General features: G+C 45.8%; 1 long non-coding RNA gene across 1 annotated transcript; it reads left to right on the forward strand.

Moving 5' to 3' along the window:
- The first annotated feature begins 8,511 nt into the window (after positions 1-8,511).
- On the forward strand, positions 8,512-15,515 carry LOC128844220 (uncharacterized). The gene is made up of 4 exons (XR_008446451.1): positions 8,512-9,001; positions 10,697-10,814; positions 14,017-14,156; positions 14,901-15,515. It is a non-coding gene; the product is annotated as an uncharacterized LOC128844220 (long non-coding RNA).
- The last annotated feature ends 1,402 nt before the right edge of the window (positions 15,516-16,917 follow it).

The following is a 16,917-nucleotide window of genomic DNA, read 5'->3' on the forward strand; positions in this document are numbered from 1 at the left end:
AAAAGCATCTAACACAGGGGTGGGCAAACTTGTTGGCCTGAGGGCCGCATCAGGTTTCGTAAATTGTATGGAGGGCTGGTTAGGGGAGGGGGTTGTGGCCCGGCCTCCACCTCCTATCGGCCCTCCCCCTGAGACTCCTGCCCCATCCAACCCCCCCTGTTCCCTCCACACACCCCCGCTCCCTGTCCCCTGACCGCCCCTGGACCCCCGCCGCCGCCCCATCCAAGCCTTCTCATTCCTGATGCCCCCCCCAGGACCCCTGCCCCATCCAACCACCCCTTCTCCCTGTCCCCTGACTGCCCCCGAAACCCCTGCCCCAACTGCCCCCTCCTTCTTGACTGCCCCCCTGGGACCTCTGCCCCCATACAACCCCCTGACCCCTACCACCACCCCAAACTCCCCTGCCCTCTATCCAACCCCCCCTGCTCTCTGCCCCCTTACTGCGTTGCCTGGAGCGCCGGTGGCTGGCAGTGCTACAGCTGCGCCGCCCAGCTGGAGCCAGGCCACGCCGCCACCACGCAGCACAGAGACCTGGTCAGGTCAGGCTCTGCAGCTGTGCTGCCCCAGGAGTTCAGAGCAGCAGTGGAGCAAGTGAGCTGAGGCAGCGAGGGAGGGGGAACAGCAGGGATGGGGACGAGGGTAGCCTTCGAGGCCAGGAGCTCGGGGGCCAGGCAGGATGGTCCTGCGGGCTGTAGTTTGCCCACCTCTGATCTAACAGGAGGAGAATGTAAGAAGGTGTAATTTGCAACAGTCTAGACTCACCTCTGAACTGGGCCCTTTTGTTGCTACAGAAAGAAGTTGAGCAGGCAAAAATGTTTCCTTTCCAAATACATCCCACATTTAGAACATGGCTAGATAGGGCTAGTGAAAATGATATTCATATTTCAGTGTCTTGCCTACATTTGAAGGGAATGGAAAACAGTCTGAGGTCTGGTCTATACTAGAAAATTAGGTCAGCATAATTATGACTCTCAGGGGTGTGAAAAATCCACGCCCTGAGCAGTGTCGCTAAGGGCATGTCTTCACTAAGCGCTGCCGTGGCAGCGCTTTAACATGGCTGTGTAGTCGCAGCACCAGCAGTGGGAGAGAGCTCTCTAAGCGCTGTAAAAAACCCACCTCCATGAGGGGAGGAGCTACCAGCAGTACACTGTGTACACTGGCACTTTACAGCACTGAAACTTGCAGCGCTAAGGGCGGTGTTTTTTCACACCCCTGAGCGAGAAAGTTGCAGCGCTGTAAAGTGGCAGTGTAAACAAGGCATAAGTCCCTGTGTAGAGAGCACTAGGTCAACAGAAGAATTCCCTCCCATTGGCATAGAAAATGTCAACACTGAAGCACCACAGCAGTGCAGCTGTGTTGTTGTAGCATTTTAAGTGTAGACAACCATCAGATTAGTAGTTACAAATCTGTCACTCTTGGTGAGACAGTGCATGGTACCACCAAAGATTAATACCTTGGGGAAGGTGACTAAGAAAAATCCATATGCACCCATTGTCACACATTTCAAGGGTATGGATGGGGTGAAAGGGAACCGGAGAAGTACCATTAAATTGATTATTGACTGAAAGTCATGCAAATACAATCTCCAGCCTAAAATTAAACAATTTGATTCCCATTCACCAAGGTCTCTCTCTTGAACTTTTGGTTCCACTGACTCTTCTACCAGCCCCACAACCTTAGGTTTCTTTTTGTTTCACTCTTTCCCATTTGTTTGAGGTTCTCCTGCCCCCATTGCCAACTTGATCTCAAAGGCCTGGAAAAATATGGGAAACAAAAAACTACACACAACACAGTGCCCACTTCTCCAGGCCTGGATGCAGCTGCCAGCATGATCAATGTTATACCTTTGGCTGGCCAGAATGGGTTGTTGGGCTGAGGGAACACACTCTCTTCCCCTAGGATGGTTCCAGCCCTTGAGAAGAGCCTTGTATAGATCACTGGCATATTTTAAGGAATGTTTATGTGAACATTTTTATTCATTGTGTTTGTCAGCATTTCTCAGATACCAAGGAAGGACAATTACTGGGGCAAGTCAAGCAATTACTATACTAGCTTCTCTCTGAATGCAGCTTTCAATCACATCACTTCCCCATACCAGGAATTCTAGCCATCCACACAGCTAGTGCAGCACATCCAGTTTACACTGTGTTCTTACATGGCCCTAATTACCTGGATACATGAGCTCCTACACATGCACTTTCAGTCAAGAATGAGAAGGATAAAAGTGGTAGACAGACTCACTAAGCACTGCTCCATCTCGGTGACCTTTCTTGCCTGATTTGCACTGCCCACAAGTGAATGCAGCAAGACACAAACTAAAGGACATTAAAGGCCTGACGAGTTCTCAGAGTATGAGCTTCAGTACTTTGTGAACTATCAGAAACTCCTCTGTATCCTGCAATGAGCTTATATACTATAGAAGCGAAAATCCACACACACACACACAATAGGAGCAGAATGAAGAAACAGTAAGATCAATCAACATTTCTACCTCAAAGCCACCGGAGCAAAGGTCAGCAGCCCTGTGTTTTAATATACACCATCAACAATGCAATAATGACATGAACCAGTTATGGTGTTTAAAGTGAGAGCTGCTCCTACACCTCTAATAATTTTCCAGTTATCTTCCTTCTGCCTCTCACCCCATTTCTCTACCACACCCCTCCATGCTGTTAATGTACTCCCTTAATGTTAATGCCTCTGTATAGTTTGAGCTCTATTAAACTTTGAAGCCACAGGTGTTCAGTGTGTGCATCAATAGATCAACCTCTTTAGCGCAGACTCAACTGAGAACTAAGTGATTTATAAAATGTTTTCTTCCACTCTAAGCATGGCAACAACAACTACAAAAATCAGACATCAAAAATAACTTCACACTGTATTTGCCAACTTCAACTATTTTACTATTTTTTAGGAAAGATCTGCATCCATTGTGAAAAGTTTCACTCTCATACAATTTCAAATGACCAAGACATACCCTGCCCAACTGTTTTAACACCAGCCACAAAATAATAATTTAGGGTTGAAAAGAAATTACGTCACACCTGAGGATTAGTCAACTAGCCATGGTATAATTGTGCTGTCATGCCCTGAAATGTAAAGGAAGTAGAAGCAAGTATTGATTTAGTTGCACCTTCATCAGTCAGTCCGGTGAGGCATACCAACCGCACCTATTGATTTCTGGAAGGAGTTAATGAGAGCCTGTGGGCTCAATCAGCCTCATCACCCTGGTGCTACACCTGCAGTAGGTATCAAGCCTGGAGGGAGGAGTTAAAAAAGCTGAACAACCCAGTTCACCTGGGGGTTGATGAGAAGAAGAGTAGGTTGCCGCCTCTCAGTGATAGAAAGCTGGTGACAATCATAGAGATGAGTTGGACTGCAGTATAGAGCCTCCTGGAAGACAGGCAGGCTGGCCAGCAACAGGAAGCCCAAGACTGTTGGGAAGGAAAGTGAGTCTGCCAAGAATTCTCTGTACTATGGGGGTCTGTAGGCAGCAGCAAGGGCCCTGTGGAGCCAGGGACTGCCCTTCCAGGGGAGTAAAAACTCTCCTGCAGCAGAACCAGCTAGGTGAAATAAGTACTAAGCAGCTCTACAGCGAGCCTGTGGAAGAAGCTTAGAGTGGAGCTGATACACTGGGAGCCCTGGAAGAGGCTCTGACAAAGGCTCAAGACAGGGCAAGATAAGAAGTGATCTGGGGAGGCAGCAAGGAATCTATGTTGTCAGGCTTTGATTGTTTATTTAAGGGTCCCTAGACTGGAATCCAGGGGAGAGGGAGGACCTGGGATCTTCTACCAGCCCTCTAAGGAAGGTGGAGCAGAAAAACACTAACAAGCGATATGGACTACTAAAACTCTGTTTTGTATATGGGGTAAGGACTAGTGAGTCCACAGTTGGACTAAAAAGGCCCAAAACAAGGTGGATGGACTACTGTTTGCTGGACTACTGGTTTACCCCAGAAGAGGTGGGACTATATCTGACCAAGCCAAAGGGCTGAGTCACATGAAGAAGCTAATCACTATTGGCCAAAGAGGCTGTCAACAGGGGGTGCCCAAGGAGGGGAGTATGCTATGCCATACCCAGCCACAAGGGGGTTCATTGTCTGGTGAGTCACATGCATACAGTCAGCTTTTACATTGATAGTTAAACTAGGGCTGTTAATTAATGGCAGTTAACGCATGTGATTAACTCAAATTAATCGTGATTCAAAAATTAATCACGATTATTGCAGTTTTAATTGTACTGTTAAACAATAGAATACCAATTAAAATGTATTAATATTTTTGGATGATTTTCTAGGTTTTCAAATATACTGATTTCAATTACAACACAGAATACAAAGTGTACACTGCTCACATTATATTTTATTACAAATATTTGCACTGCAAAAATAACAGTATTTTTCAATTCCCCTCATAAGTATGGTAGTGCAATCTCTTTATTGTGAAAGTGCAATTTACAAATGTAGAAATTGTTACATAACTGCACTCAAACAAAACTATGCAAAACTTTAGCATCTACAAGTCCACTCAGTCTGTCTTCTCGTTCAGCCAATCGCTCAGACAAATAAGTATGTTTACATTTATGGGAGATAAGGCTGCCCAATTCATTTACAATGTCACGAGAAACTGAGAACAGGCATTTACATGTGACTTTTGTAGCCGGCATTGCTAGGTATTTACATGCCAGATATGCTAAACATTCGTATGCCCCTTCATGCTTTGGCCACCATTCCAGAGGGCATGCTTTCATGCTGATGATGCTCATTTAAAAAAATGTGTTAATTAAATTTGTGCCTGAACTCCCTGGGGGAGAATTGTATGTCTCTGGCTTTATTTTACCTGCATTCTGCCATATATGTCATGTTAGTTGTCTCAGATGATGACTCAGCACATGTTCATTTTAAGAACACTTTCGCTGCAGATTGGTATCTTCTTTGCATTTTGTCAAATGTGAGATTTCTAAAGATAGCTACAGCACTGGACCCAAGATTTAAGAATCTGAAGTACCTTCCAAAATTTGAGGGATGAGGTGTAGAGTATGCTTTCAGAAGTCTGAAAAGAACACCTCACTGATGCGGAAACTACAGAACCCGAACCACCAAAAAAGAAAATCAACCTTCTGTTGGTGGCATCTGACTCAGATGATGAAAATGAACATGCGTTGGTCCGCACTGCTTTGGATTGTTGTTGAGCAGAACCCTTCATCAGCGTGGACGCATGTCCTCTAGAATAGTGGTTGAAGCATGAAGGGACATATGAATCTTGAGCGCATCTGGCATGTAAATATCTTGCCATGCTGGCTACAACAGTGCCATGCGAACACCTGTTCTCTATTTCAGGTGACATTATGAACAAGAAGCTGGCCACATTACATTTGCAGGAGATAAACAAACTTGTTTGTCTGAGTGATTGGTTGAACAAGAGATAGGACTGAGTGGACTTGTAGGCTCTACAGTTTTATATTTTATGATTGCAGTTATTTTTGGTACATAATTCTACATTTGTAAGTTCAACTTTCATGATAGAGATTGCACTACAGTACTTAAGTGAATTGAAAAATGCTATTTCTTTTTACAGTGCAAATATTTGTAATCAAATATAACATGAGCGCTGTGCACTTTGTATTGTTATAATTGAAATCAATATAGTTGAAAATGTAGAAATTATCCAAAAATATTTAACAGTGCAAGTCATCAAGATTAATTTTTTTAATCACTTGACAGCCCTAATTTAAACATAACTTAATACCTCTATGCTTGTGTCATAACTATAAAGGGAAGGGTAACAGTTCTCCTGTGTACAGTATTATAAAATCTCTCCTGGCCAGAGACTCCAAAATCCTTTTACCTGTAAAGGGTTAAGAAGCTTAGGTAACCTGGCTGACACCTGACCCAAAGGACCACTAAGGGGACAAGATACTTTCAAATCTTGTGGGGGGGGGGGGGGGGAGGCTTCTGTTTGTGCTCTTTGTTTGGGAAGTTGTTCGCTCTTGGGACTGAGAGGGACCAGACATCAATCCAGGTTCTCCAAATCTTTCTGAACAAGTCTCTCATATTTCAAACTTGTAAGTAAACAGCCAGGCAAGGCGTGTTAGTTTCTTTGTTTTCTCAACTTATAAATGTACTTTTTACTAGAGTGTTTCTCTGTTTACTGTACTTTGAACCTAAGGCTAGAGGGGGGTCCTCTGAGCTCTTTAAGTTTGATTACCCTGTAAAGTTATTTTCCATCCTGATTTTACAGAGATGATTTTTTACCTTTTTCTTTAATTAAAAGCCTTCTTTTTAAGAACCTGATTGATTTCTCCTTGTTTTAAGATCCAAGGGGTTTGGATCTGTATTCACCAGGGAATTGGTGAAGGTCTCTCAAGGCTACCCAGGGAAGGGAACTAGCTTTGGGATGGTGGCAGCGGACCAGATCTAAGCTGGTAATTAAGCTTAGACGTTTTCATGCAGGCCCCCACATTTGTACCCTAAAGTTCAAAGTGGGGAAGGAGCCTTAACAGCTTGTATTATACCCTTGCTTTTCTTTATTAGTGGGGAGTCTTCTTGCATCTTCATCCATTTCCTTTTGCTTTCTACCTCCACCCCTTATTTTCCTTTTTCCTGCTCTACATCAGGGATCAGCAACCTTTCAGAAGTAGTGTGCCAAGTCTTCATTTATTCACTCTAATTAAAGGTTTCGCGTCCCAGAAATACATTTTAATGTTTTTAGAAGGTCTCTTTCTCTAAGTCTATAATATATAACTAAACTAATGTATGAAAAGTAAATAAGGTTTTTAAAATGTTTAAGAAGCTTCATTTAAAATTAAATTAAAATGCAGTTCTCTACCTCCATATCTGAATTTCTTTCCTTCCTACTCCCACAAAAATCCTCCTCAGTGCTCTACTTTGTCATCCTACTCCCCACATACTCCTTACTCTCAGCTCTCATCTCTTATCTCCAGGGAATGAGCCAGTAGCTCTCCAACAGCCATTCAGCCCACTAATATGCCCAAGATTTGCACTCGCTTTCAGCAAGAAGGGTTTTCAACCCCAAAAAATATGATTCTTACACAGACCCTTTTATCTAATGGTCTCTTTGTAGTCCTGTGACTTTTATAACCCTTTTACAGAAAAGTAAACTGATGGCTCATCTATGGGCACTATCCCTAAGACATACTCTCAAATCTATGATCAAAAATAGAAAAGCCCTGATGCTTTCTGCACAAGTGGTCTCTAAACGCAGAAAGACACTAGTCTGTACAGTCTTGGCCTTCCCCACAGCTCTGCCAACACATCTGGCCAAGAGTTACAGCCTACTTGTCTCTTTCCTCTCATACCTCTTGTGCAGAGATTAATACTGATGTCAATTTGTGAGATCAGGATGAAATCAAACACTTCTGACAAACAGAAATTAAATACAGCTCTCCAAAAAAACACCCATAATCAGCAGAACCCTGATTATAAATGCGATACACTATGCCTTTCACATTTCTTCTCTAACACCGTACTCTCCAGGGATGGACACTGTTCCCACTGTCACTTCTAGCTTTATTTTCTACTTTCAGCATGCATTTTGGCATAACCTCTTAACAGTTCTGTATTCCTGCAGCGCCGCTGTGAGCGGTGATAGAGAAAGACGTCCAACCCGTTGACAAAGCACAAACTCGGACAAGACACAGCAGGCCTGTGTTTATTTCACAGCGGCTGCCCAGTCTCTGGGCTGGCTCCCACCGAGAGTCCAGCCAAAGGTCTCTGCCCCGATAGGCAAAGCTCGCCCTGCACATCGCCCCAGCTTCCTGCAAGAGCGTCTCTGCCTCGGCACTGATCACTGCCCTGCCGCCAAGAGCACTAGGTGCGAGGTGACTCCGGCAGGGCCCGGGCCCAGCCCCAGGGACCGGAGCCCAGCCCAGGCCTCCGCCCGGGAGGGAATCCGCGCTCCGGCCCGGCAGACCCGCGCCGCCCTGCGTGACTCACCCCACGGCCACTCTGCTCCACGGCCGGGCGGGCCGGGTGATAAGCGCCTCCCAGGCCGCCGCCATGCTGCTCTCGGCCGGCTCGGCCCACAGGCGGCCGGCCAGGTAGCGCAGCGCCGCGCCGGGTAGCTCGGGCTCTCGCACGAAGAGGTAGCCCGCGGCCAGGGCCAGCAGGGCCACGCACACCGACCGGGGCCACATGGCGCGGTCCCGAGCCCGGCCCGCCCGCCGAGAGCCGGGGCAGGGGGCAGCGACCGGGGTCGGGGACTCCAGCTGTCTGGCCCGGGGCGCGGCGGCCCCCGGCAGGCGGGTCTGGCCCCAGCCCAGCTGCCCGGGGGTCTCCTGCCTTCTCGTTCAGGCGTCTCTGTCTGGGACTCTCCACGTCCTAGCAGCAGGAATCAATTGACGGTCAGCGGGGCCTCCCTACGCTATCTCCGTAACGCCCCTCCGGCACGCGCCCCGACCTGCCTTAAACAGTTTGGGGAATAGCTACCAGCTCTATAGGAACAGCGCAACCCGTCCCACCGGTATCTGCGTAACTTCCGATTTACCCTAGACTGGCTCCGGTCGCGCAGCCAGAACACAGCAGTAGCCGCGGAGTACGGCAACCAGCTTGCATGTACCAACAGAGGAATAGAGAGAGGGGGAACACGAATGTACCACTAGGGAGAGGGGTATAAGACTGCATCCTTTGGAGATGAGGGATAGTCCAGGAGGTGCACGTAGATCAGGGCTCTCGTAGCAGCCTGTTCCTGTGCCCCCAGGGCTGGATTTAGGGGCAGGTGACCACCTGGGGTGCCACGTTTGGGGAGAGCGGGGGGTGCCAGGCTCTGATTGCTGTGCCAGTCAAGGAGCTATAAGAATGAAGTGATGTGAGACGACTCAAGCCCAGCTGTGGTATTGTGAACCTTGTGTAATTGTGAAAGTGTACTTGCATTTTAAGATTTGAAGAGTATAAGTAGCGACTAATAAAGGACATATTTAATGAGATGCCAGAGATAGCTACTGAACCACTATCTACGCTGTGCTTCAATTCGCGAGGACAAAGGTGAGAAAAGTGATCTTTTGAACTGAAGGACTAAGGTTAATATTCCAAGGCTGTCACTTACTGTAACACTAATACATTAGTGCACAGTTCAGTTTCTTGATGTTAGTACATTTCAGTTATTCTTAAAATTAAAAAGTTTCTATAAGCTTAGAGAAAAAAAATTATTTGCTTATATGTGGCATGACTAAATACAGATTTACAGATCCTAGCGTGCAAATTTATCATCTTATATGACAGGGATAAATCACACATGCAAATCATGCATTAAAGTCATGAAATGCAATAAAAATAAGGTACTCAAAAGTTTAACAAATGGTGAGGGGGCGCTGAAGACACTCCTTGCCTGGGGTGCCATTTGGTCAGAGACAAACACCTACAAGATCTTTATCAAGCATTCTTAAAACTACAATTCCCACCTGGGGAAGTGTGGAAACACTTTTTAAAGTTCTTGTACAAATAAGCCCTGCTTTGGGTCCCATATGAGGAGAGATTAAGGAGGCTAGGACTTTTCAGCTTGGAAAAGAGGAGACTAAGGGGGGATATGATAGAGGTATATAAAATCATGAGTGATGTGGAGAAAGTGAATAAGGAAAAGTTATTTACTTGTTCCCATAATATAAGAACTAGGGGCCACCAAATGAAATTAATGGACAACAGGTTTAAAACAAATAAAAGGAAGTTCTTCACACAGCGCACATCAACTTGTGGAACTCCTTGCCTGCGAAGGTTGTGAAGGCTAGGACTATAACAGGGTTTAAAAGAGAACTAGATAAATTCATGGAGCTTAAGTCCATTAATGGCTATTAGCCAGGATGGGTTAAGGAATGGTGACCCCAGCCTCTGTCTGTCAGAGGGTGGTGATGGACGGCAGGAGAGAGATCACTTGATCATTACCTTTTAGGTTCATTCCCTCTGGGGCACCTGGCATTGGCTGCTGTCGATAGACAGGATACTAGGCTGGATGAACCTTTGATCTGACCCAGTATGGCCATTCTGATGTTCTTAGATTGACAGAGCAAGACGGGTACCCAGAAGTCACCTACTACAGGACAGGTCCAACAAGGAAAATAATAGAACACCACTGTCCAGCACATACACCCCCCAGCTGAAACCTCTCCAGCACATCATCAACAATCTACAACCTATCCTGGAAAATGATCTCTCACTCTCACAGACCTTGGGAGGCAGGCCAGTCCTCACTTATAGACAGCCCCCCCCCACACACACACACACACAACCTGAAGCAGATACTCACCAGCAACTACACACCACACCACAGAAACACTAACCCAGGAACCAATCCCTGTAATAAATGTCGTTGCTTACTCTGTCCCCATATCTACTCTAGCAACACCATCAGAGGACCCAACCACATCAGCCACACCATCAGGGACTCATTCACCTGCACATCTACTAATGTGATATATGCCATCATGTGCCAGCAATGCCCCTTTGCCATGTACATTGGCCAAACCGGACAGTCTCTACATAAAAGAATAAATGGACACAATCGGACATCAGGAATGGTAACATATAAAAGCCAGTAGGAGAAAACTTCAATCTCCCTGGACATTCTATAACAGATTTAAAAGTAGCCATACTTGAACAAAAAAACTTCAAAAACAGACTTCAAAGAAAAACTGCTGAACTAAAATTAATTTGCAAATTTAACACCATTAATTTCGGCTTGAATAGGGACTGGGAATGCTGGTTCACTACAAAAGCACTTTCCCTCTCCTGGCATTGACATCTTCTCATCAATTATTGGGAGTGAACTACATCCACCCTGATTGAATTGGCCCTGTCAACACTGGTAAGGTAACTCCCTTCTCTTCATGTGTCAGTATAATAATGCCTGCATCTGTAATTTTCACTCCATGCATCTGAAGAAGTGGGTTTTTTACCCATGAAAGCTTATGCCCAAATAAATCTGTTAGTCTGTATCTACAAAAACAACGAGGAGTCCAGTGGCACCTTAAAGACTAACACGGCTACCCCCTGATATTTGGTCTAGAGCCAGTCTTGTGTGCCCTTGTGCAGTGTCTCATAGGCATCAGGCTACAATGCCTCAAACCAGATTGAGCCCCTTCCTCTCCCCCCCCACCAAACCAGTCATCCCCAGGATAACCAACCCCACACCTGAAAAGATCATGAGTCTGACCCCCAAAAGTCATGAGACTGACTTAAAAATTAGATTTAAGAATAATTTGTGTGTTTTTACCAAGAAGTGGCTGTTGTAACAAAGGGCAAAATTCACAAGTCATGTCAGAAATGATGGGAAATGTAAAAAAACGTGGAATAGCTTGATACTTGTGATGACAAATTGCAAGTGGGTGACTGTCAGTGGCTGGCTAGTGTGGGGAAGAGAGGAAGTTATACCTAGGCTTGGAAAGACTAGATTTTTACTGGTAAATGTAGGTGTAACTCTTCTGCCAGTCAGAGTTCACAGCAAGAAGGGCTGGGTTCAGTATCTAGCCGTTCCTTTTCAACAATACATCACAAAACCAACTCGAGCCCCCACCCAGTGACCTGGGACAATTACGCACCACCCTCTGGGCACCTCTCAGAGGCAATACTTCCCCTCTCACAAGCACAGCGTCTGAGTGTAGCAAAAAAAATTAATAAAAGGAGAGAAGTAATCCAGCATTAATTTGGGGAAACACCACAACCAGGGCTCATAAACATAAACCATGAGCAAAAGACCCACCCCTCAGGTTCTTAAGTCCAGCAACCCAAAAGTCACTTTAACGTGCCCGTCCCTTCTCTGCACCCCACTCACAGTTGTTGTCCTTGGACAGTGCAGACCCAGAGTTCCGAGGTGCATCTGCAAAGTTCACCTCCCATCTGGGTGGAGGGAGGGGTAAGGAGGCACCTTACTTGCGCCGCTGCTTGGGTACTCACTTGCTGCTGCCCCTCTCTGCAGGGCGCTGCTTTGTAGGGTGACCAGGTGTCCAGTTTTCAACCGGAACACCTAGTCGAAAAGGGATCCTGGTGGCTGCAGTCAGCACCGCTGACCAGCCCATTGACTGTCTGGTTGGCAGCACTGCACAGCGGGGCTGGCAGCCTCCCTGCTAGCCTATGCACCCCACGGCTCTTGGGAAGCAACCGGCATGTCCCCCCTCCGGCTCCTATGCATAGGAGCAGCTGGGGGGCTCCGCATGCTGTCCCTGCTCCAAGAGCTGCAGCTCCCATTGGACAGGAACCGCAGCCAATGGGAGGTGTGGGAGCGGCATCTACAGATGGGGCAGTGTGCAGAGCTGCCTGGCTGCACCTTCATGTAGGAGCCAGAGGGAGGACATGCCAGCTGCTTCTGGGAGCTGCTTGAGGTAAGCGCTGCCTGGAACCTGCACCCCGATCCCCTCCCAGGCCCCATCCCCTGCCCTCTGAACCCCTCAATCCCAGCCTGGAGCACTCTACTGTACCCCAATCCCCTCATCCCCAGCCCCACCCTGGAGCCCTCACCCCCCCACACACACCCCAACCCCCTGCCCCAGCCCTGATCCCCCTTCTGCTTTCTGAACCCCTCAAGCCCAGCCTCGAGCACCCACTGCTGGCCACTTGCTGCACCTCTCTACTACCACCCTGCTGGCTGCTTACCAAGTTGTCTTCAGGACCCACCACTTAACACAGCTCTCAGTGATTTCAGCTGTTAGTGTAGGAGCCTTACTGCTGGTACACACTGGACAATCTCTTGTATCAGAGACACTATCTCAAAGCAGGTTTAATACTTAGACATAAGTATCAGTGATTTTAGCTCTGTAGTATGTAACAAAACTCTCAATTAAGTGTAAATTAGCTCTACTATGATACAGCAGATAAAGAGAAGGTTAAATGCTACATACAACCACCCCACCAAACACAAATGCCTGTTTCTACTCACTAGGCTTTGGAACTCATGTCCCCTGCCTAGCGAGTGCCATTTAGTTGAGAGTGAGTCCCTTAATTGGGAAATGCCAAGTACAGTTCTGCTGCCCTTGATTCACACAACAAGGATAACAACCCTTTATTACTCCTGCCCCAATAACCATGAGACTGGGGATCCCACACCAGCCAAAAGTGACCATTTGGGCAAGCAAGCCCATCATGCTGAGTTCCTATGCAGGGTGGGTGTGCCCATGCAAACGAGATCAGTTCCTGAAGTCCTCTTCCACTAGATGTCATCCACTAGCTCATCACTAGATGTCAGGGGAGAGTTCATTCAGACTCTGCTTACATAGGTAAACACCAATTTCACTGTATACACACAAACCAATGAAAATATATTTCCATTGATAATCAAAATTTGTAGATAGGCAAAGTAAGAAAAATGCTGCTTGGGATCTTAGAGTTTTATTTATGGATATTTCCTTTGTATGTTTTGACATGATGCTAACAATTTGTATTTTAACAGTTATGAAGCTTTAGTTCTTTGAATCTTGTCTATTGTCTTTAAGTAATTATATGAACCCCCCATAATTTCCCACAATTGTGAAAATTTAAATTGATAAAAATCAAATAAAAATCCTTAAAACCCTTAATTTTACATGCCTCTTGTATGACAGTAGCACATCTCCCCTCCCTCTCTCCTTCTTCTGCCCACACATGACAATGTCAGCAAGGTTGAGGATGGAAGACATGGAGGGAAACTTGAGAGTACAAGTTATTATAATTTACTAGTTGCTGAAAGCCTGTGTAATTCATAATGGGTGTAATTCGTAAAATCATCTGTGTACAAAAACTGAAAATGGGGGCTCTTGTTTTCCATGTGCTGTGTTGTCATGAGCAGTGTTGCTGTTTGTACACATTCCCCATAGTTTGTGGATGAAGCTGGCCCCTGGCTGGCGGCACAACCACTGCATAACTGTTACTCCCACTTTCTGTGATCAGTGGTCACATTCCAAGTGCCGCAAACCCTTTGGACTCCAACATTCTCACTGATGATTGAACCCTGGTCCTGTTCTAAACAAAAAAAACCCTCAGTCATGCTTGTAGCTGTTTCCTTTGCTTCCCACTGACTCAAGTTTCTCTCATTGCAGCATCTGGTCTTCAGAGCTGATCAGTTGCTGGTATGCATGTGCCCTCAGTGATAAGTATACATTGTGTGGAGGCATCAGCATCAAAGGAGTTCATATAAGATGGGGAGGGTCCTCCAATTCAACCAATTGTACCCTGCTATGTGAGTATAACAGAAATACCTGATAAAACCATTCAGTGCAATCAAGTTTCAACCTGGGGGAGCATGTTTATTTATAGCCCTGCCATAGAACATCATAATTAGACATGCCCATAAGACAGTTGCAACTCATTACATTGGTACAGTTCTGGGATTCCATTGTTAGCACCATTTCACCTGAGACTTGGGTTACAGGCAGATTCATAGAATATCAGGGTTGGAAGAGGCCTCAGGAGGTCATCTAGTCCAACCCCCCTGCTCAAAGCAGGACCAAAACCAACTAAATTATCCCACCCAGGGCTTTGTCAAGCCGGGCCTTAAAAACCTCTAAGGTAACCACCCTCTAGTGAAATAGTGTTTCCTAATATCCAACCTAGACCTCCCCCACTGCAACTTGAGACCATTGCTTCTTGTTCTGTCATCTGCCACCACTGAGAACAGCGTAGGTCCATCCTCTTTGGAACCCCCCTTCAGGTAGTTGAAGGCTGCTATCAAATCCCCCCTCACTCTTCTCTTCTCCAGACTAAATAACCCCAGTTTCCTCAGCCTCTCCTCATAAGTCATGTGCCCCAGCCCCCTAATCATTTTAGTTTTCAAATGATTCGTTTACGACTCATTGCCTACATTATGACATTAATAGGTGGTTAGCCAGAATCCCAATTTGGGGAGATTATTTTTTAAATCTGATGCTGCTGAAATGTGCTGGATTGTCAGCCCTGGAAACTAAAGTCTTCTCTTTTCCCACAGAACAAATACCACACAGGCAGCTTTCAAACCATGTTCTGCGGGAACGACCTCTAGGGATAACTGGAGTTCAGTCTCTATGGTCCATTCCATCACTGGACTCTATGGCCCATTCCATCACTGGACTCTAATGATACTACCAGTTAGAGATAACTGAACAATTAGTTTTATGATATTGACTCCTGCCTGCAAAAATACAAAACAAAAACAAAACTACAACACACTTGCCCTGCAAAGTCATTTCACTTAAGGAGCCAAAGAGGCATCAATTGGTAATTACTTCTAGCCAGTACAGAGCTGAGATTGATTCGAACTGCCAAATGAGAGGTGAAACAGTCAGTTTAGAAGTGAAAGTCTGTCCCTTATTCCCAATCCTCTGAGCCATCTGGCTTCCCATGTATTTTTGTATTGGGGTGGGGGTGTATAAATGGGGGTTGGATTAATAAAGAGCTGTGGCTCAGGCCCAAGAAGAGATAAAACGTTAATAAAAACCTTGTTTACTTCTACAAACATTACAAAGTTGGGGTTCAACATTGTGTGATATGTTAGCAATAGCTTACCCCTATTGTAAGAACCACCATTTGTAACTTTTTCTTAAACATGTAGAAAGAAGGGGGTGGGGGGAGAGTTAATGCATGTGAAACTTAAAAAGTGAAATAAAAACTCCATTTTAACAATTTCCCCTAGTCCCTTCTGTGTTGTTATTCTTTTATAATGAAAACCCTCTCATTGATAGTTTTTGATGGTATTAACTGTTCTCGTTGGGGGAGGAAATAAAAAAGAGGAAGCCAGTTTAAATGGTCTTGAGTTATTGAAGGCGGCTGAGCCTGTTTCGACAAGCTCACACAAAATGGGAGAAAGGAGTATAGTAGGGATAGACAACAGATGCATTTTCCTCTTTGCTTGCAAACTAGCTGTGGGAAATTACAGGCACAGCACATGGTTCTCATGGTTCTCACTCAGAACTGGCACACTTTTACCAGTGTTGAGCGGTTAAAGGCCTTTCTTTGAGCTTGCCTTTCTGATCACAGGCTCACAGAAGGTTTGCAAAAGGTGGCCAAGTAAGTACTGCGTGCAGCTAAGGGAACGAGCTGCTTTGGAGATGTTTGCAATTCCCTGATCCCGAAACTGTCCATGGTATAGGAAACCTCAGCTCTTCAGTCCTAGTCCGCTTAGTACTGAAGTGGTACAAAGGGTGCAGAGGGGAGAGGGGAGCCCTGATCTCATTTCCACCTATTCCCCATTTTGCACCCTACATTCTTCTCATTTTACTGCTTCTTTTGTTTTATGCACACTTGGCTTTATGCCTTTTATCATGCTGGCCCCATACACCTGAAGCTACATCCCACTTGTCTGCCTAACATCCGTTCTGCGCTATCAAACCAATCCTTTTACACCTACTTCCTACTTTCTCTTCTCCAATAACCTTTCTACAACCTTCCCTTTGAGTTCATGCCTTGTTTAATTTGGGTTGTAAATGCTTTGGGGCAGGGACCATGTCTTGGTTCCTGTTTATGAAATGCTGTGTGAATTTCTGGCACTTTTTATGTGATGTTTCATAATAGCCAGTGGCTATGGAGTGGGATTTGTCTGTTAGCCAGTGGTATCTGTTCTAGATAATAGAATATGTCACAGGAGTAGGAGCTTTTGGGTAGGATGCTAACAAACATTCAGAAAGAAACAGTGTGAGTGGAACTGTGCAGAAGAACAGGTAAACACTGATTAAAACAGGAGCTTTGTGTGTTCTCAGAAACTGGGCAAGGTTCCCCATCTTCGCTCTGCCAACGTACCTCAATCCTGAAGTGCAGCACCCCCTGCTAGTCTGCTCCATAAGACACACAGTGCTGCTAATGCATCTCACTCTTGATCTGCAGTACCCCCTGCTATTCCAATCCTACCAACTGTACTAAATTGTGCCAAGTTGTTTGGTTTTGGCCACAAAACTCATTTTCACCTGTCTCCTAACAAGACACCGAGTGACTTTCATCCAGGCACTGTCAGCAACACAGAAAAGGAAGAA

The sequence above is a fragment of the Malaclemys terrapin genome, chromosome 10 (assembly GCF_027887155.1).
Source record: "Malaclemys terrapin pileata isolate rMalTer1 chromosome 10, rMalTer1.hap1, whole genome shotgun sequence".
Lineage (NCBI taxonomy): Eukaryota > Metazoa > Chordata > Testudines > Emydidae > Malaclemys > Malaclemys terrapin.